The sequence below is a fragment of the Camelus bactrianus genome, chromosome 26, assembly GCF_048773025.1.
Source record: "Camelus bactrianus isolate YW-2024 breed Bactrian camel chromosome 26, ASM4877302v1, whole genome shotgun sequence".
Classification (NCBI taxonomy): Eukaryota; Metazoa; Chordata; class Mammalia; order Artiodactyla; family Camelidae; genus Camelus; species Camelus bactrianus.
In genome coordinates, this window is record NC_133564.1 from 29,145,924 (window position 1) to 29,165,902 (window position 19,979).

At 48.4% G+C, this 19,979-nt stretch overlaps 1 long non-coding RNA gene across 2 annotated transcripts in view; it reads right to left on the minus strand.

Annotated features, from left to right (window-relative positions):
- The window catches only part of LOC123615886 (uncharacterized), a 126,074-nt gene that overhangs the window by 24,832 nt on the left and 81,263 nt on the right, over positions 1 to 19,979 (minus strand). For both annotated transcript variants that reach the window (XR_012502382.1, XR_006723696.2), the window contains exons 3-4: positions 8,643 to 9,088; positions 8,195 to 8,259 (exon numbers count right to left, since the gene is read on the minus strand). This is a non-coding gene — a long non-coding RNA (uncharacterized LOC123615886). The remainder of the gene's footprint in view (positions 1 to 8,194; positions 8,260 to 8,642; positions 9,089 to 19,979) is intronic.

Here is a 19,979-nt window from a genome sequence, read left to right on the forward strand (position 1 = left end):
CAAGGAAACCACCGGGACACCTCAGGCCAGAAAGCGGTGGCCAGCGGTATGTACCTCATATTGCATTAACCTCCCGGAGAGCCCGGAGATTTAAGACCCTGCTCAAATGCAACCTTCACTCATGAGGTTGTCTTAAGTCTCTTCACGCTTCTTCTGCCTCATTTTCCATCCCATAAAGTAGATCGAATGATACCCATGGCCAGCCAAGTTCAAATGGACGCTTGGAGCAAATGAGATTACGTGGCGGGAAGGACTGTGAGAAACAGTTGGGGTACCTGCTAATGGGAATCTCTGCTTTCTGGGGCTCTCCATCCTTGTAGTTGTCCCTCTGCTGTTTGCTTCAGCTTTGCCAGGTATGAAAATCTCCTTAATTAGATGTCACCAGGATGGAAGTCAGAATCCTGGAGGCACAAAACTCTTCTGATCTCCCATCTCTAGAATTTTCTTCTGAGCTCCACCCCCTCGCCAAGATGCAAACCAGGCTTTCTACCTCCGCCACTTAAGCATTCATGGTGAGTGTTCAGGTTCGTTGCTTACCTCTACCAGTAAGAGTTCACTGGAAAAATGCTTACAATACCTACTGGGTAACAGGCACAGCTATCAGCGTGACCCTGTCTTGAAGGAGCTCATGGCTTAGTAATGAACTTAAGTAACTCATATAACTGTGCCCCAAGTCTGCTCACCATGATGCTAAATATTCCATTGACAGATGCTCTCTGTACTAAATAACCAAACAGTGCCTCACCCTTCTTCCCATCCCTTTTATGTCCTCCCATCTCAGGGCCCCTCCTGCAAAGCCTCTCCATGGGCAAACCCTCCCTGAGAGGTTCCCTGCCAGCCCCTCTGAAGCCATAGAACTGGTTTCCTCTCTTCAAGTGGGCACCAGCCCTGCCACGGCTGGTGGAGCCAGCTTGCCTGACTTAGGATGCCACATATCTGTGACTTCTCATATCACAAACTCACCAAAAAAAAAAAAAAAGAGAGAGAGAGAGAGAGAGATTTGTTAAAGAACACATATGTGCGTCTGTTGTTGGGACCCAGCCCTGAATGAGTCACCCATCAACCCAAACACTGATGCTCATGACTAATGCTGCTCAGGCTCCAGGTAAGTTTTTCTCCATCTCTTTGTCCTCCAAAGACAAGGATGCTGTGCCCAAATGCCACAAAGGTTTGCGGGCTGTGCCACCACTAGCCTCAGGGGCTGGCCCTGCTTTGGACCCTAGAGATGATTTGAGGGTCAGAAGGTCTTAGCTGGGAGTGAGCACCAAGGAATCAATTAACCAGTCTGATGCTTTTAAATAGCAGGCATATTGCACATCCTTGCATAAGGCAGTATTGTCTCCCAGGAGAGACAAGCGTACACTTTCTTGCTGCTTTTCATGTTCCAACCCATCGTTCTGCAGGTATCGTGGAATTTACAAGAGCTGCGTGTGGCAGCTGAAGAATATTTGGCATTATTAAACAACTTACATGACTTCACATTTATATGCCTATATCTAACTTTAAACGAGTAAAGCGTGGTAACAACTCTTCACATTTCCAAATGGATCTAGATATTGCTCTAAAAGACGGTGGAAATCAAGATGTAAGTGATACCCACGTATATGAAGAAAGTAATATACTCTGTAATATTTTCTGACCCAAGGATAATTTATCACGTGTGACCCACTTCAGCGTTTGAACAGGACAGGTAAAATTCATATTGATTTCTGAATCTCTGTATTGTTTTAAGGCTGATATTAATAGTTCCAGTTGCCACTGCCTCAGCCAAGACAAATTTCTCCAAATTGAAATTAATAAAAGGTTTCATAAGAACTACAATGACTCCAGAAAGTTCGTCTGTTTTGGCGTCGGCAATGCAACGAACGCTAAGTTGTGTGGATATCTGAATTATAACAATATGATTAGTATTTAATTGAAATAAGAACAAGAAAAATAAATTTTATGGAGAAAGTACGTAACTATTATGAATTAAGAATGTCTTTTTTTAAATCACTCCTGCAGAAACCATGTGCCCATCAACAGAGCACAGAGACATGTATGATCACAAATTCAGCCATCTTTGCTATTTCCCAGCCTCAAGTCAAACAAAACTACTGTTTTACCCATGTTTGAAGGTATGTTTATCAAGATGGAAGGATGGAATATTTTCGTTTGAGCAGTGCATTTGTTCAATTTGTATCATTTGTATATCGAGCTTTGTCACCCTCTATTTTCACTCGTGCCCTCAGCCCTGAAAATGTTAGATGCAGGCTGGTTAATCCCTGATGTTAATTCATCAAGGTTTGACTTGGTTGTATGTATTAAAACAAATCCCTAACTGGTAGACCTTTAGGTCAGTTTAAATCCTTTGCTATTATGAATAATGTATCAGTTAACAGTGCATATGGATCTCTGCAAACTAGTGAGATTATTTCCATAGAATAAATATATAGATGTGTAATTGCCAGGTCAAACGGAATGCCCATTTCTAATTTGATACACATGGATAGGCGGCCTTTCCAGATGGCTGAGCCAACCAATTTATACCCTTGCCAGAAGCATATGTTTCTGCACACTCTCAAAACATAAATGTTACTGTTGTTTCTAAGAGGTTAAAAAGTGGGATCTCACAGATTTCATATGAATTCCTTTTGATTAGTGGAAAATCTTTTCTTACATTTATTGGAAATTCATTTTTATTTTTCTGTGAATCATCAATTAGCTTCCTTTCATGGCTATTTACCTGTTTCTTATTGATGTGTAAGAGTAATTTATATATTGTGATTGCTGAATCTTAGCCTCACACACGTAATACATTTTTTCCAGTTTGCAGGTTGTCTATTAACTGTGTTAATGATGTCTTTTGATGTGGAAAAGTGTACAATTATTGTGTAATCAAATCTGTCGATTTTTTAAAGGTTTCCAGCCTTGATATAATTTTTCAGGAACTCTTTAGAAAGATCTGCTCCCTCACTGAGATTATAGAGTTTCCGAGTTTCCTATATTTTATAATAGCATTTAAATCCAAATCCTTCTGGAATTAACTTTGATAAATTAATTAATTTATCAACTGTGCCAATGAAATATCTTCTAATTACTGTAACTTCATAGTATATTTGACAGATAGCAAAGCAAACCCTACCATCATTATTTCCCTCTTTGCAAAATCTATGAACCATTTTTCTGTATTCACTCTTCAGATGAACTTTAGAATCAATTTGTAAAGTTCAAAAATATCCCACTGAGCTTTTGAATGGCATTCCGTAAGTTAATAGATTAATCTGGGATAAAAGGCATATGTATGAGAATGAATATTTCCAACAAGAATATGGTAAGTTTCTCAATGTTTTCAGTTATTTTCTTGGCTCATTCAATAGCATTGCATACTATTTGTATATAGTTCTCCCATATTTCATGCTTTTGTTAATTTCCAGCCACTAGTTACGTTTGCAAATAGGATTTTTCCCCCATTCTGTGACTCCAGTTGGTTATTCTTAATGCATAAGAAAACGATTGATTTTTATTTTATGCAGCCAATTTACTGAGCTCTCAGTAGTTCCTCTTTTGACTTAGATTTCCTAGGTTTACAATAATACTGTAATCAGTAATGAATTTTGCAGGGCCCTTTACAATATTTATCTTTTATTTACTTTTCTTGTATTATTTCTTTGGCTAAACCTCAGGAATAACAACTGACTGACAGCAGTATCAGAGCAGACTTGATTTGGCCAATGCAGCTTTCTTACTGTTTACTGTTTACAGTTTTTGTTCTATTTTTTACATATTTTTGAGTCAATTTTGGACATTTTCTGTTTCGCAGGGTGAGAAAAATCATTACCTAGATTTTCAGATTCATTGGGCTCATGTTGCAGATAATATTTCCTTAACATTTTTAATGTTTAATTTGAAAATATTTGTGGCGATGCACTGTGGTGGGCTGAGTACTATCCCCCCAAAAGATGCCCACGTCCTTCCTAATCCCCAGAAACTGACTGTTCCATGACAAAAGGGACTTACACATGTGATTAAATTAAGGATCTTGAAGTGGGGAGAGTATCGCGGACTGACCAGGTGAATCCTATATGCAGTCACGACAGTCCTTATAAAAGGGGGGCAGGAAAGTCAGAGGAGGAAGCGGGAGATGTAATGACCGAAGAAAGAGGTCAGAGTGATGTACTGAAGCGGTCACAAGAGAAGGGATATAGAGGAGCCTCCAGAATCTAGAAGCAGCAAGGAAACAGACTCTCCCTTAGAGCCTCCGAAAGCAGCCAGTCCCACCCGCACCGTCACTGCAGCCTCTTATCCATTTCTATTGAATCAGGAGTCCAAGAACCCTAGTCAGTAACAATGATATCCTTCCTGGTACCAGGCAAGTTGGCGTCATGGAAAGAGCTTGGAACCAGACAGACCTGGGGTGGACTCTCACCTGTGGCCTAGGTCTAGCTCTGATGTCTTGGGCCAGTCGTTTAGGGTCTGTGAGCCTCATTCTTATCACACTTAAAACAAGGACAATAATCTTCACCCCCTAGGGTCAACAGTCACACTAGACAAACAGTATGGAGTTGGGGGGGAGATGGAGAAAGTGAGAGGGTGACGGGAAAGCCAGACAGTGTTATTTTCCATCTTCACTCCCCAGAGGGTCTGGCCCAGGCTGGAAATGCCTGTGTGTGTGGAAGGAGGGACAACGGGGAGATAAAAATCTTGGGCAAACAAAACGTGGACAAATCAGGATGGTAATGTACCAAACTCTAACACACTCAGCCATGAACCTTTGGGAATTGCCCAGCACACAGATGTGACCTTGTTACTGAAGACGGATCAGTGCAAGTGGAAACCCGGCAGCAGGGTTGTGAAGATGGGAGGTTTTGCACGGACACTGACTACCTGAGCTCTGGGCATCGCAGGCCCGGGCATGGACGGTATCACTGTTGCGGTGAGCTTTCTGCTACTGCACATCCCTGCATCAACCGACAGGCAAGCGTAGATGCTCCTGCCTTACGTGGGGCCCGGGGATGCAGGTTAGGCTACGTGGGTTAAAGCAACAGGTGATGATCTGCACAGGATGCAGGATCCGGAGACAAGTGCAGGTGAGCATCCTGGCTCCCGGGACACACTGAAGATACAGTGTGGGCTAAAGCCAAGAGGAGCCCAGGGAGCCCACTTCTTCTCTGACAAGCCTGCAGGGCGCGTGCTGCTCACACGTGCCTCTAACAGATGCGGTCATCCGCAGCCCCTGTTTTTTATTTTGGTCTGTGGTGTCTCCAAACTATATCCCTCTTCACTTCCCAGGGTCCAGTCACCTTGAGAAAAATGTGTCAACGCTAAGACACATGCACTGTGGCTGGCGCTCCAGAAAGTGATAAAAGATTTTAAAGTGGCTGGAAGGCACCCCTCAGATCCACCATTGCCAACTTGCAGTGGGTACCTAGCCATCCGCTAACCTGCAGATGCCCCTGGGCGAACCAGGCATTCACCTGCTCCACTCCTACAAGAGGAAGTGAGGATGTTTAGAACTACTTGCAGTGGCCAGGAGAATGAGGAGGCATTGCTTCCTGAGACAGAATGGCCAGGACTCCTGTGACCGGATGCAGAGGGGCACAGCTGGGTCTAGACTGCGGTGGGCGTGGAGCCCGATGCTCTGTCTCAGCCCCTCCTCCATCATTCCCATCTCGCTCCTCCCCCAAGGTGCCGGGGAAGAGAAATGACCCCGCTAAGAACCAGGCAGCAATATCAGAAAACATACCACAGGTGACTATTTCAAAGGAATTGAAAAAGGTGACATTTTCCATTACGGCCCAGCGTGTCGGCTCAGATTTCCCTTTACTTAACCACAGGCTCTCCTCCACCACCCGTGGCCTTTTGACTTCACTTCTAATGGGTTCTGCAGAGGAGCCTCAAGGAGAGGTTTTGTCTTGCTGACACATCTTATTTTCACTCTTGTTGGCATGGAGAAGGCTACTTTGTTTACGTCCGATTCCGGCTGGGCCACCACGGGGCCCCGGCTGATGAACTGAAATGGCTAGAAGATTGCTCCCAGCTCAGTGAGCCACCTGCCAAAAGGCCCACCCTCTCCTGCCCCTGCAAGCACACCCTGACACCCCCAGGATGCTTCCGGTCCTCAAGTACCCTGGAGAGTGTGCTTTGTACAAACAGCCATCACTAAAACCTTGTACCTGGATGAGAGTAGAAAGTAACCAGCACATGTAATGTTCTCTCCCCCAGAAGCTTGTTTCCAGGCCAAGGACCTGGTGCTACGGCGGAAAGCAGATGTGTGTTGGAACCGAGAAGAGTCTGGGTTTTATCCACTCATCCAACAAGACGTCTATCTGGTGACCACCACGGACCAGACACTCCTCCAGGTGCCGGCAACCTGCCAGGGACCAGCAGCCCAAACGATGCAAAGGCCCTGCTTGCGCGGGAGCCACATTCTACTGGGCTGAGAACCAACAACCAACCAGCAACATCAGGCCAATGACATCACCCCTCAGCACTGTCACTTCTTAACTTATCGAACGGGAGTCACAGCGATAGCTGCCTGGTGGGGCTGCTGGGCCCTTTGGTAACGTCCTGCACAGATGCTCATTATCATCATTAATATTTCCACAGTCTAGATCCACGGAGTGGTATTCTTGAGAGAAGAGGAAAGAAACTGGAATAGGATTTTCCTGACTCTCTGGCCAAGGAAGTTCAGCACAGCCTCCGAGATGACCCTTCCCAAGCTGACTCGGGGTCACCTGTTCCCTGCTGTCCCTGGTACTTCACCTCCCTTTGTTATAGGGTTTGACAGCTGCACAGGGCAGACGTCACAACAGCCCATCACTATGAACAGTCCTGAGCGCACACACCCTCCCTCATTCAGCCACTGGTCCCCGGCGCAGAGCACAGCAATGGTACTTCACAGGCAGCCACGAACTGTCAGATTTAGAGGAATAAATTATGAATAAATGGGAATGACTGAATAAGAAGTCTCTGAGTCCTAGTGCCTGTCATTGCATACTCACCAACCATAGCCTAAAAGACCAAAATATGTCATGTATTCCATAGATGACACTGTCCTCCAGGACTGTCACGGTCCCTCAAACCTGCCCGTCTCCTCCTACAAATACGAAAGGTGGATGGCCTGCCATCTCCTGACATGTCTCCACTTTAACGGAGCCGTTGTTCCCTGCAAAGCACCTGAGTTGCTCTGCGGAGGCAGGCGGACCGTCTTTCACAAGGGGCACAGCTGGTGGCTTTGACCAGAGCATCCCCCAGGCGGTCAGGAGCTGGAGCTGCTCGACGGAGCCTGAGTCTGAGTCGTGCGGACCCTGCCGCGTGGAGCAGGATGGGCGTGGCTTCCTCCCCACTTGCCAGGTGTCCGCCCCAGGGCCCAGTTCCCCAGGAGTCCCAGGAACTATTCTTCATGAGCGCCTCACAAGCAAGGCCTTTGAAATCAGAGCCACCTCGTTCCGAATTCAAGCTCTGCCATCCGCTAGCTGTAAGTGAGTAAGCGTTCCTTCCCGAGCCTCACTCAGCTTCTGCATTAATAAGATGGAGCTGATACCATTTGGTGTTAATTAGGAATATTATGACTCTTAAAGGGATACTTCATGTGAAGCACACATGGAGTCTGAAGCATAGCAGGTGCTCAATAAATGACAGTGCGGACAATCATCGAGGGTTTACACTGTGCCAGGCCCCATGCTCAGGACGCCGAGCATCTCCGTTCAGGAAATCCTCCCCACAAGTCCATGGGTAGATCATTTCAATGAGTATAAATATAAAATATAAAATAACAAATACACAGGCACAGGCAGGCCTCACTGCACCGTGCTTCACTTTACTGTGCTTCGCAACTATTGTGTTTTCTACACATGGCGGGTTTGTAGCAAGCCTGCGTCGAATACACCCATTGGTATTATTTTTCCAGCAGCATTTGCCCACTTCCTGTCTCTGTGTCACCTGTCGGTGATTTCTGCAATATGTCAAACTTTATCATTATTATCATATTTGTCACGGTGACCTGTGATCAGAGATCCTTGACGTGGCTACTACGACTCGCTGAAGGCTCAGAGGACGGGTAGCATTTTTTAGCAATGAAGTGTTTTTTAAATTAAGGGATGTACACTGTTCTTTCAGACAGAGTGCGATTGCACACTTAACAGACTACAGCAGAGTGCAAACGTAACTTTTACATGCTCTGGGAAGAGACAAAGAACTCCGTGCAACTCACTTTATTGCGATACTCGCTTCATTGCTGCAGTCTGGAGCCAACCCCGCGATAACTCCAAGGTATGCCTGTGATAAATATAATATAAATATAACGTGATAGATAGATAGACAGACAGACAGACAGACAGATAGATAAAAAAAGAGAAGGCTAAATGATAAAGATGCCACATAACCCACCCCGGGCCACTCAGCTGATAAGTCCTGAATCAGGATTCGAACTCCATCCCCCTGGCTCCAGAGTCCCCTCTCTGGCCTCCTGCTGTTGCTCTTCCTGACTCATTACATGAGTTCCCTAAAATTTTCAGTTGCACCTCCCATCCCTGGGTACCACAGGGTGCACTTCCACCTCCGTGTCCTCCCTGGATGGGAGGCAGAGCATGTGAGTCCTGTTATGAAGCTTGTGGCCCCCATGCTCGGTACAGGACACCCTCCGTGAAGAATCAACCTACCACTTCTGAGAAGCTGGCAGCCTCTGCGGTGAAGGCCAGAGTCAGGGCTAAGATGAAAGGACCCACACACATGGCCTCAGCCCTGGAGGGAAGGATGGAGAAGGAAATTCTGGCATTCTGGGCAACGCAAGGCATCCAGGACTGAGAGAGGCGAGTGGAACCCCTCCGGGGCTCAGGAGACCCAAGCTTCGACTGACTTTCTTGTTTAGCCAAAGGTAGGGACCAGTGATCCAGATGAGAATTCTGGCTTCCTTGGGTGACATGGGAACTCAAGAAAATCTCAGCTTGAGGGAGGTGTAGAGAGGCAGAGGGCCAGGGAGAGCGCCAACCACTCGTCTTCCCCTGCAGAAGCAATTCGCGTGATGACTCGGCCAGCTCTTAGTCAACGCCGCTCTGTGATTTTATCTTCTCGTGCATCTGTCCCACCACCTCGCTAGACGGCAGCCCTGTAGAGGCAGAAGATCCGTGTTGACCTTGGATGTCCCGTGGCGCCTGCCCCTGGTGAAAGCTGCCCACACACCATTCGATGTGCCCTGTGCGTGGAGCAGGGAATTCCACACACAGTGAGCAGAATCTCCATCAGCATCAAGAACAAAGGGTCAAGGTGGGGAGGGTATAGCTCAGTGGTAGAGTGCGTGCTTAGCATGCACGAGGTCCTGGGTTCAATCCCCAGTCCCTCCACTGGAAAAATGAATAAATAAATAAACCTAATTACCTCCCCTGGTCAAGGAAGGAATTCACACTTCCAGAAAGAGTGTCGCATCCTTGCCGTGGTGTGTGGGCCAGACACAGCATCCTCCTCTGTCCAGTCTTATGTCCTGGGTTCCCCCAAAATGCAATCTGCAAAGCAATGTCTGCTGCCTCCCAGCCCACCGTGAGGAAGGAGGCTCCCTGTTCTCCGCTCCGCCCTGGAGGAAACAGCTCTCCCCTGGGAGCTCAGGTCTGGCCCTGAAGGGACCACCTCGCTCTGCCAGAGGGAGCATAAGCCAGCCTCGCCAGCTGAGTGCAGCTGTGGCTGTTGCTTAAGAGCCTTCCCGCGTGCAATAACCTCTCATTATATTTTAATGTTGTTGTAACTTTATGGCTTAATCAGTATTTGCAATTTGTTAGTAGCCCGGGCGGCCATAAAATTGTTTTCCAGGTACTGAAACATCCCATCAAGGTTTGTAAAGCAGTGGTTCTTAGTTTATCACACCCATAAAATGCCCTGGCAATTTGACAGATATAATAACTTTTTTTATCAAGTGTCTAATTTGAGAGGAAATTAAGCCATACGTTACACGCAGCTCCGCACCACGGTTGGGAGTTCTTCAGCCTCCAGGGAAGCCCCTCTCCTCACCCCATCTGTCCTCTTCAGCCAAGGGCTAGAGTTCATGCTTGCCCCTTGCCCAGAGCCTGCTGTCAACCCCACAGAGCTGAGGGCAGGTATCCCGGTGGCTGTGGTGTATGTGATGTAAGCATCCTTGAAGAGACAGTGCTTTCACACTGGGGCCCCAGAGATGGGTGAGAAATTAGCCGCCAGAAAGAGAGAGAAAACCCTGCTAATCTCTCCTCTCTGGGTCTCCCCCTGAGCTGATGCTCCCCAGATCTAATCCCGCCTTGGGTCTGCACAAGAAAGGAACGGAGGTGGCACTCTGCCCCTCATCTCCATCCTCCATGCCCGCTTTAACCTCTCCTGCTTTTCTGCACATTGTGTCCAGACATAGGAAGAGAGCAATTGTGTTAGAAGGACACATGGAAAAGTAAGCTATTTTTCTTCCCAGCGACGTGGGTTTGCCCTTTTGCGATTTTCAAATGTTGGTCTTTCTTGGTATGATGCTGAACCAAAGAACAGTTTTGCTCACGAGCTACACGGGGTGCATAGATACCTCTTTGCCCCACCAGGCACCAGATCAGCAACTGTGCGGTCCAGGAATGTGGGTCAAGCTCACTTCCCCTCCAGCCCGACAGTGCACAGTAGCCCAGAGAGCTGACCGCGGGACCAGTTCTCACCTGGCTCTTCAGCACTCAGCTGTAAGTGTCCTTCCACCACGGCCCCCAGCCTTGGACAGTCATCCTAGAAAAAAGGAATTGGGACCACCTGACAGTATCATTCATCCCCACTCGGTTGGCATTTGCCGGGCAACCACTTCATGGCCAGCAGCATCCTGAGCTCTGAAGGATTCAGAGGTAACCGAAACACAGTCCCTGCCCACGAGGGTCCCACCATCTCACTGAGGAAATTAGCCAGAAGAGCAAAGCTTAGGAGCACAGTAATGCTGCGTGGGGCTCTCTGGAAACACAGAGGCGACCAAAACTGCAGCAGAGCTATGGTGGGGATGGGGGCAGTCCTCTGGAAACACGTTAGCTTTCTGGCTTCGCCCCATGACTTAAAAGAGACAGTGTTGTGGACCAGGATAAAAGTGTCCTGGAGATGCTGGAATCTGAGGGAAGCTAAGTCCTAGCATTGTTCAGACTGAATGTTCAGACTGAGTGTTTACCTTGAAAAAGTGCCCTCCGGTAGGTGTGCGCGCAAGTGCGAACGCAGCGGGGCAAACGTGCCGCCCCAAACGGAAACTGGAAGGGGGCAGCATCTTCCGTCCCTTTCACCTGGCTGCTCCCCGCAGCCGCCGGGTCTTATGAACCAGCTCCCGAGGTTGATAACCGACTTCACAGAGACACGAGAATAGCTGAGCGTTTATGGAAAGCCTTTCTCGAAGGAGCTCTCCGCACTCCGCAGATAATGGGCTTATTTATCCTTGGAGCATCTCGGTGAGGCTGTTCCAGGACAGGGGTGACCGGACTCATGTAATAAATAACGTCAAGAACGAAGCTGAGGAGGAGACGGGCTCGGCCCAAGGTCACCCCATGAGTTGGGGACGGCTCGAGCCCTCGTGCTGTGATGGCGTGACTCACATTCTCCCTGAATGTCCCCCCACTACCCGGGTTGCTCAGCCCTGTCACCTGTGCAGTGAGTCCACGGTTGTAAGGAGTCAAGGGGTAAATCTGCCAGACTGACTGGTTAAGACCAGCCAGCACCTCCTTTTCCAGCCAAGTGCGCTCTTGCATGCCAACAGGCACAAAATGACCGCACAGAAACCCAGAGTCATTGGGACACTGGCTGTTTCTGCTTTAAAAAAAAAAAAAATTCCCAACCCGAGGAATTACAAATCAATAGACTCACACCCAGAGACCAGCTCCTGTCCCAGGAGAGCCACGGTAGCATTGGTCATAAAAAGCCCTCTCTTGGCCACAATGGGTTTGCTCCAGAGGCTCCAAGAGAAAGCAGAGTCGACTAAGAGCTCTCTACTGTATTTGTTTAAATTTCATGCCAGTAGATGGCGGTGACGCAGGAGACAGGTTTATGGAGAGAGAAATAAAATGTTGACAAATGGCCCTGTAATCAACTGGAACATGCAATAAATCATTAGAATGCCAATAACACTTCCAGGACAAGCTTAGAAAGGTCATTAGTGTGTCACCATATATCTTCCAGCACCAAACAAAGCAAACAGAACATGTTGGGAATAGGATTATGGGGGAAGCATCTGTCAGTCCTAATTAAGAATTAACTACAGATCGTATCTTGGGAGATGTATAATTTATTTTCCCTCTTCTTCCTCCCTACATACTCGCAAAAAGAAAAATAAATCAATAAAAAGTTTAACCCGTTCTAGATCTGAGATGGGGTCAAAGAGGCAGGCTCGAAGTGTAGACCAGAGAGAGCAGGGATCCTGGCCGGGTGGGAGGCAGGGCCAGGGGAGGAGGAAAGGGTTCCTGGCACCAAGGTGGGCTGGGACAGGCAGCTGGAGAGCTCAGACTCAGCCCAGGGCCCCAGTGCTGTTCTTTGTCCTCTCCCAGCCCAAGACGCTCTGTTTCACACCATCAGGAATGTGGAGGTTACCTAATACTTTGGCAAATCGGTCTCATGAGCTACAAAGGGGCAGCAGGAAGGTTGGAAGTTAAAAAAACAAAAAAGTGTCAAGTCCTTTCTACCTGAATGTACCAGTTATGACTGAGTTTGGCTGCAAGGACCAAAAAGCCCAACTCACAGTGACTTAAACAAAGAAGTGTTTATTTTTCTTATGTAACAGAAGTCTAGAGGTGGGGAGGTGCTGGCTCGGTCTTCTGAATGTTTGTCTTATAATCTTTAGGGCGTTGGCTTTTGCCCTCTGTGACTGTGGTCACAAGATGGCTACTGCAGCTCCAGACATCATGACCGCATTCAAAGGAAGAATAGAGCGGAAAGAATGACTCTCGCCTTTTGTACCCCTGTTATCAGGAAAGCCAAAGTTTTCCCAGAAACCCCCAGAAAACCTAGGTATTTGTCTTATTGACCAAAATTGTCTCAAATAACCACCAAACAGCTGGGAGATGAGGTGGACCGATCCTCACTCCAAATAAAAATGGGGCTCTGTTTCCCAAGAAGGAGAAAGGAATGGGTTTTGTATTAGCAACTAACAGGGTTTGCCGTGCGGAGAAGTGGGGCGTGGGCCCCACAGGGGAGTGCTCGCCCCACGCTGTTTACAGACAGGCTCTCTGTCCCTCCCACCCAGTAGAAGGCTCTGGTCCTCTAAGATCCACTTCCTGGCTCCGCCCGAATTCCATTGCTGCTGCTAATTTGTGCTGCTCTTTTCTACTCAGGATAAAGCCTTTGTGCAGCTATAAAGCAGCTCCAGGTTTTCAGGGGAGAGTCAGTCTGGCCATCCCAGCAGCACCGAAGGCTAACGGAGCAAGCATCCACTCCTTCACCACAGACCTTGCTCCAAACGACCCTTTCGTCAGTGTAGCAGCACAGAGGCCCCAGGATGTTTTTATTATTTACCTGGGTCCTAATTCCTTCCATGCAGCTTCTATCCTCCCCTCTATTTGGCTGTGTGTGCATTTGTGTACCCTGAGCATGCATGTGCACTGTGTATCTGTGTGCGTGAGTGCCTGTGTGTGCATGTGTGTATCTGTGTACATGTGTGTGCATTGTGCATGCCTGTGTGTGCATTGTGTGAGTACACTGTGTGCATATACGTGTTGTGTATGTATGTGCTTGTCTTCCTCTCTCGTTGCCCCACCCCTACTCCCCGTACCAGCTGGGCGCCCCCATCACCTAGGTGACGTCCCCAGGCATTTGGGGGGAGATGTGGACACACCACCCGCTTTTTTGTCATGATTCCTACTTTCACCACCACTCACAGCATCACGGTTACTGTTGATCTCTCCCATTCTTCCTGCCTTTCGTTCTCAGGTCTCTTTTTCTGCTTGAGTTTGCATTTCTCCCTTTATTTTATTTTATTTTTTTCTGCTGACAGAGACAAGAGCTCGTCCTAGTTCTCCATTTCAGGATTTGTTGCAAACTTCAAGGTAGAGGTTTATGGCTGTGGGTGTCCTGGTAATGGTACGGTTCTTATGGGCCCTAATAAACTCGGCTGCTCTGGGGTCCTCTTAAATTCCAGTATGAGAGAGAGAGAAAAGGCATCATTCAGTCTTGTTACACGCAGGAATCCTCACCCTCGAAGGCTGAGAATAATGTTTTTTTCTTGGGGGAGCAAAAGCCCATAACTCTTGAATGCAGCCCAGGAACCAGAGGGTCAGGAAAAACCCTTCTCTCCTTCCCCGTTGCCTGGATGGATGGCCGATGGGAGATACATTTGGCACCAGAGAAGCAGACACACAGCAAGGATTGAAATGCAGCTGGATTTTTTGCCAGCCCCAAAGAGCCCATCCTTAGGTGCTGAGTGTGCTGTAGAGCTGGCTGAAAATCCCACATGGTTCCCGTTTGCACAAGCACAGGCTGGGGGTCTCCTTAGGGTGGCCCCCAATGCCTGCCTAGAACAGCCCTAATCACACTCTTAAATATAGCCTCTCCCAAAATGCTTTCACTTACTCCTTTTGCAAGATCTTTGTAACAGATCTGATGATTATTCGTAGTTTGCACAGGACGAAGCCAGAGCTAAGGGTGGGAGGTTACTTCTGTGAGGTCATGGAGCTGGTCCACGGCAACAGGGACTCAAACCCAGGTGGCTCTCCTCTCATCCAAGGCTAGTTCCGTTTCACCAAGCTGTCCCTACTGGAGATCAAGGGCTGTTGGCCGGCATGGGAGGGTCTGTGCCCACAGTGGGGGGTCATCTCCAGAAAATGCTGATGCGAGACTGCCTTGTGGAGGGACAGGGATCTGAGTGCTGACCTAGGAAGGAGCTGGTTCTAGCCAGTGCTGCGCGCTCTGGGGAAAGTCATTTAATCTCTCTGGGCCTCACCTTCTTGCTTTATAAAATGAAGCTCATATTCATGATGCAAAACCCTGGGATGCCTCAGGGCCTACCATGTGAGGGGGGGTGTCCTGACCCCCTTTTTAGTTATGATGTGTTGAGATTCCACGTAAATGTGATGATGTGCATGAGATTCTACTGATAAAAAAATTAGTTTTGAATGTTTAAAAACACTTAGACTAGACATTCTCTAAGACCTTTTTGTTCACACGGTCATTAGCATCGACAAAACACCTGCCCTCGTGTGGCCAAGGGCATGCTGAGTAGTTAGTCCTTAAAAACAGCGGCCACGTTAGAGTGCGTGCTTAGCATGCGTGAGGTCCTGGGTTCAATCCCCAGCACCTCTGTTATAAAGAAATAAATAAACCTAATTAAATCAATAAATAAACCTAATTACCTCCCCCTCCAAAGAAAAATGTTTTTAAAAAAGAACAGTGGCCACAAGCTATTGCCCAAGTGAGCCCTTGAAATGAACACCCATGAGTGTTGCCCTCTGTGCCTGGTGAGAGATTTCCTCCAGCAGGGCTGGGGTCAGGGGTAGGGGCTGGCGGGGCTGCTGGCCTAGGGGGGTGACATTGAACCAGTGGCCACACCATGGGTTCCCTAAGATTCACATTCAGCTACAACTGCAAACTTCGTGTTTCCCCTGGTCCAACGTGGATGAACATCAGTGTAATTTAGCCCGCAGAATGATTTTTTATTTATAAAGATGTGCAGTTTCCAGTGGTGTTTTGAGGTCACCTTAAGCTCTCCCACACAACGCAGATTTTGCATTAAAGGAAAACTATTAGTATTCGGAAATGCTTTAGCACGAGGGTGGCAGTGTGACCATGACCTCTGTGTTGATGTAAACGTGTTTTCATTACCACCAGGTCTGGGGTGGGAGTGGGGAGCTGGAAGAAGGGAAAGCCAGTGCTTGTTAACGCTGTCCTTGCAAAAGCTCTTCTATTAACAGCAGAGGTCTAAGGGGGTCGAACGTTGCACCTGGGTTCTGAATGACTCCCCTCGCAGCGTGGGTCCCCGGCTCAGGATGCAGCCATGTGGCCCTCACTGTCCTCCGCTTTCCTTTGTCCTCAGATCCTCCAGGGGCCCTTTCTCGCCACCACTCCCCTTTCCCCTCCCAGGAATGAGCCCAGAGGTTGGCACACGACCGCCTTAGCCCAAATCTGGCCCACTGCCTATTTTTGTACAGCCCTGGAGGTCAGAATGGTTTTTGCATTTTCAAATGATTGGGGAAAAAGATCAAAAGAAGAATAACATCTTGTGACATATGGAAAATTTTCCAGAATGCAAGTTTCAGTGTTCATTAATAAAGGTTTATTGAGACACGGCCATGTTCATTCATTTTTATATTGTCTATGGTGCTTTGACACTGCAAAGGCAGTTCAGTAGTTGTAACAGAGACCATCTGACCCCCAAAGCCTTAAATATTTACTATCAGGGTCTTTACAGAAAAAAGCTGCTGCTCCAAGAACTTCAAGTGAGGCGGTGAGCATCTTATAAATGTCCTTTGTTCATCCATCACCCTGGCGCAACACTGCACCTTGACTCCACCCATCCCTAGCTCTTCTCCTCTTTGCTTCTCTCTTTTATCCACTCCCTCTCTTCTCCTCCTCCCTCTCGGGAACAAAAACAGTCCATTCTTCCCACTGTCTTGTGCATCTTTCCTCTTGAGGTCCCAGCATCCAATGACAGTCATACTTACAGAGTCACCTGCATCCCAAGCCGGCTTGCCAGGATTCTCCCCAAACTTAGGTATCCCCTCCCACAAGGGAAGTTCTGGTGCCAGATATTAAAAAATCAAGCATTTCCATTAGGTCCCAGGGAAGGAAGTTTCCAAGGATTAAATTTGAGAAACCGTGCGTAGTGGAGATGCCTCTTGGAAGGTGACAATACAAAGTGGATTGTTTCAGTGTCTACAAAGCCCTACAATGATGAAACCTACTTAACTGTGAAACCCAATATTTCCAGAACCTTCTAGGCCAGAGCTTAATAAGAACATCTCTGACATCCCATGGAGTATGCGTTGGGACGTGCATGTGGAAGGCCCATGCCAGCCCAGGGACATGCAGCCAGGCCTTGGGAGCAGCAGTGCTGGGAACAGTCACCTCACCGGCACACAAATGCATGTCCTCAGCCCAACTCACTTGGTGGCCTTGGGCCCATCCCGTCTCCTCTGAGCCCCAGACTTAAAGGCTAGCTTAGCTGCATGCTGTCCTTGACATTATTTGCTCCATAAGTGTGGTCACCCCTATCCTGGAACCGCCTCACCGAGATGCTCCAGGGATAAATAACCCCATTATCTGCGGAGTGCGGAGAGCTCCTTCGAGAAAGGCTTTCCATAAATGCTCAGCTATTCTTGTGCTTCTGTGAAGTCAGTTACCAGCCTTTTGACCTGGTCCAGTTCTCCGCACAGGTTCTGTGGAGTGCTGGAAAGATACAGGCCCCTGGCCAAGTGGAGATTTCAGTCTAGTTTGAGATACACACCTATGTGCTCACACACACACACACACACACACACACACAAAGGTGAGACACTAGTACGATCCCCTATTCAGGCTAAACAACATTACTGCTTTACTTCTGACAGACTCCTTCTTTGCAGGCTTTGGTTCTGTTCATGGGATCCTGTTTCTAACATGTCTACACAACTCTGTTCTTCAGAAGAGAAAGCTGAAGCCGGAGAGATGAGATGCATCGTGACATCCCATGGGAACTGGACGGCAGGAGCCGGGCAGACTCTGGGATTCACAGCCTGCTGCTTTTTCCTAGGCTTGTCCCCTGGCTCGTCTTATTGGAAAAAGAGAGCCTGGTGCTCCTCCCACCACACCTCACTGCCACACGGTGACCTTGGTAACAGCTGGGGCTCCCAACCAACCATTGATGTTGCCGAGTTCACTGTTCCTAAAGGTATTTGAGCAGAAGCCAGAATCTGCCCTGGATGCCATGGACGGTGGAAGGTGGACCAGACACTTCATTCATCTCAGCCTCTCATTCATTTTTTATTTTCACATCTATTTTTCATTTTCCGTGGGCCAGGGCAGCTCCGTGCTCTACACAGTAATGAATTTACCCTTTATCTGAGCTTACATCCTAGGGAAGAGAACAGGCAATAAGCAAACAAAGGATGTGCTAACGACATGTAATCCTAAGAGCCATGAAGAACACTAAGCTGGGGGAAAGGATGGAGACTTGTAGACCTGGGACAGAGGTGAGATGGTACGGTCAGGAGAGTCCCCCTGGGAAGGTGACATTTGAAGAAAGACGTGGGAAGTGAGGAATAGGAGCCTTGTCAGTGGTGGGGGTGGGGGAGCCATGAGCCTTGCGGAGAAAGGGAGCAGGAAGAGCCCAAGCTCAGCACAGGGAGGAAGCTGGCATGGCCGAAGCAAGGTGCCTGTGGCAGGCGTGTTGGGAGCAAAGCGGGTCAGGAGGTAAAGAGAAAGCTGGTGGTTTCCAGTTCATCGTAATGACGTTGTAAGGAGACTTCCAGGGCTAAGTCCATGGCCATGTGACAAAATCATAATGCTGGGCACTACGGGGTCCTGATTTCTGTCATTCTGATGAACATGCTGTCTTAATTTCCAGCCTAACATAAGCCATCAGAGAGCTGGTAAAGCATATTTCTCCTGGGCTAGCACAAGGATGGGAGGACGTAGGGAATCTAAGTTCTGTTGCTGCCTTCTGCAAGATGGCCTAATTCTCTAGCAGAGGGGTTGCCTTTCCCCATCTTCTCTCACGGGTAAAGCACATACCATATAGTGTGTCTAAATGCAATGGCCCTTGGAATACATGGCTACTGTCTTTTAATTTGGTGGAATCTCTTACCTCTATCAGTGACCAGACAAGACCAGAATTCAGCTTCTCGATGGAAGCAGAGCTTGATAGAAGTTTAGGAGTCCTTCAAAGCACCAGGAGTACAAAGGAAAGGTCCACAAGCAAAAGAAACAGAGATACCAAACGAAACAAGCAGAAGCCCTCTAACTGTGTGCAAGCAAAGCCAAGAGCTGGAGCTGAGGACTGCCGGCCCTGAGCCTCCTATTTCATCCCTGCCAAGGACGGGGCTGGTCTCAGAGTCCAGAGTCCACTTGCCCTCCAGATCATGAAGTGGTCCAGTGCCCAAGACGAGGGAAACAAAGGGCCCGAGAGTCAATCAATGACCGTCATCTCCACTAGAATCTCGACGTCTTTTCATTCTGTTCCCTCCCTGGCTGCCATCGGTTCCACGCACAGTATCCCCATCCTTCTCCCCCAAGCAAAGGTCTGTTTTCCCAAAAGTCTCAAATTCAACATCGGACTGGATGTGACAGCAGAGGAGACCATTGTCTGCGTTCTTTGTTTCTACCCACCACCAACATCCACAATGAAGGAACCTCAGTGTCCTTGGGGGAGAGAGCATGGCGGGGCTGAACCTTCCAACTGGATGCGTTGTCGACAGAAAACTCCACCCTGCCTGCCCAGAGGACCCCCCAAGGCAGACGGGGCTGGGGCGGGGGATGAAGCCCGAGGGAAACAGTGTGCTCAGTTGGGAGGAGGAGGAGAGGACTCTCAGGAAGTGGAGGGAGCAGAGAGGAAGAGAAAACAAACACAGCTCGACTTAAACACAGCGCATCTCCATCAGAGGGGTCTGCTAAGAGAGCAAGGAAGGGTGAAATGGAATTTTTAGAGAAAACAACTTTGCCCACCTTCTTAGTCTCATTAACATTAAAATGAACCCCCTGAGGAGAAGAAGCCAGCTTCTGCCAAGGGAGGGGAGGGGGAAAGTGTTATACCCTCGACCTGATCTGCTAAGACAGGCACCTGCTTCCTCGAGGACTCTTCCTCTGTCTCTGTGTCAGGAGAGGGGATTTCATTCTGACCTCAGGTGACTGAGCAGCAGGGCCTGGGAGGGGAGGCATCGGGGACAGTCCAGGATCCTTGCCTGACCCAGCGGGGCTTTGCTCTGCTCATCACGCCCCCTTCCTCCCTCCTTCTCTGCTTTGCAGGGCATCCAGGTAAATCCCCAGCAAGTGGAAGCCACTGGGACGTACTGGGTCCCCTGGGCTCCAGTATCTGCAGCGCCCCCTCCCCACACTCAGGAAATCTGATGCTCCTGGAAGCC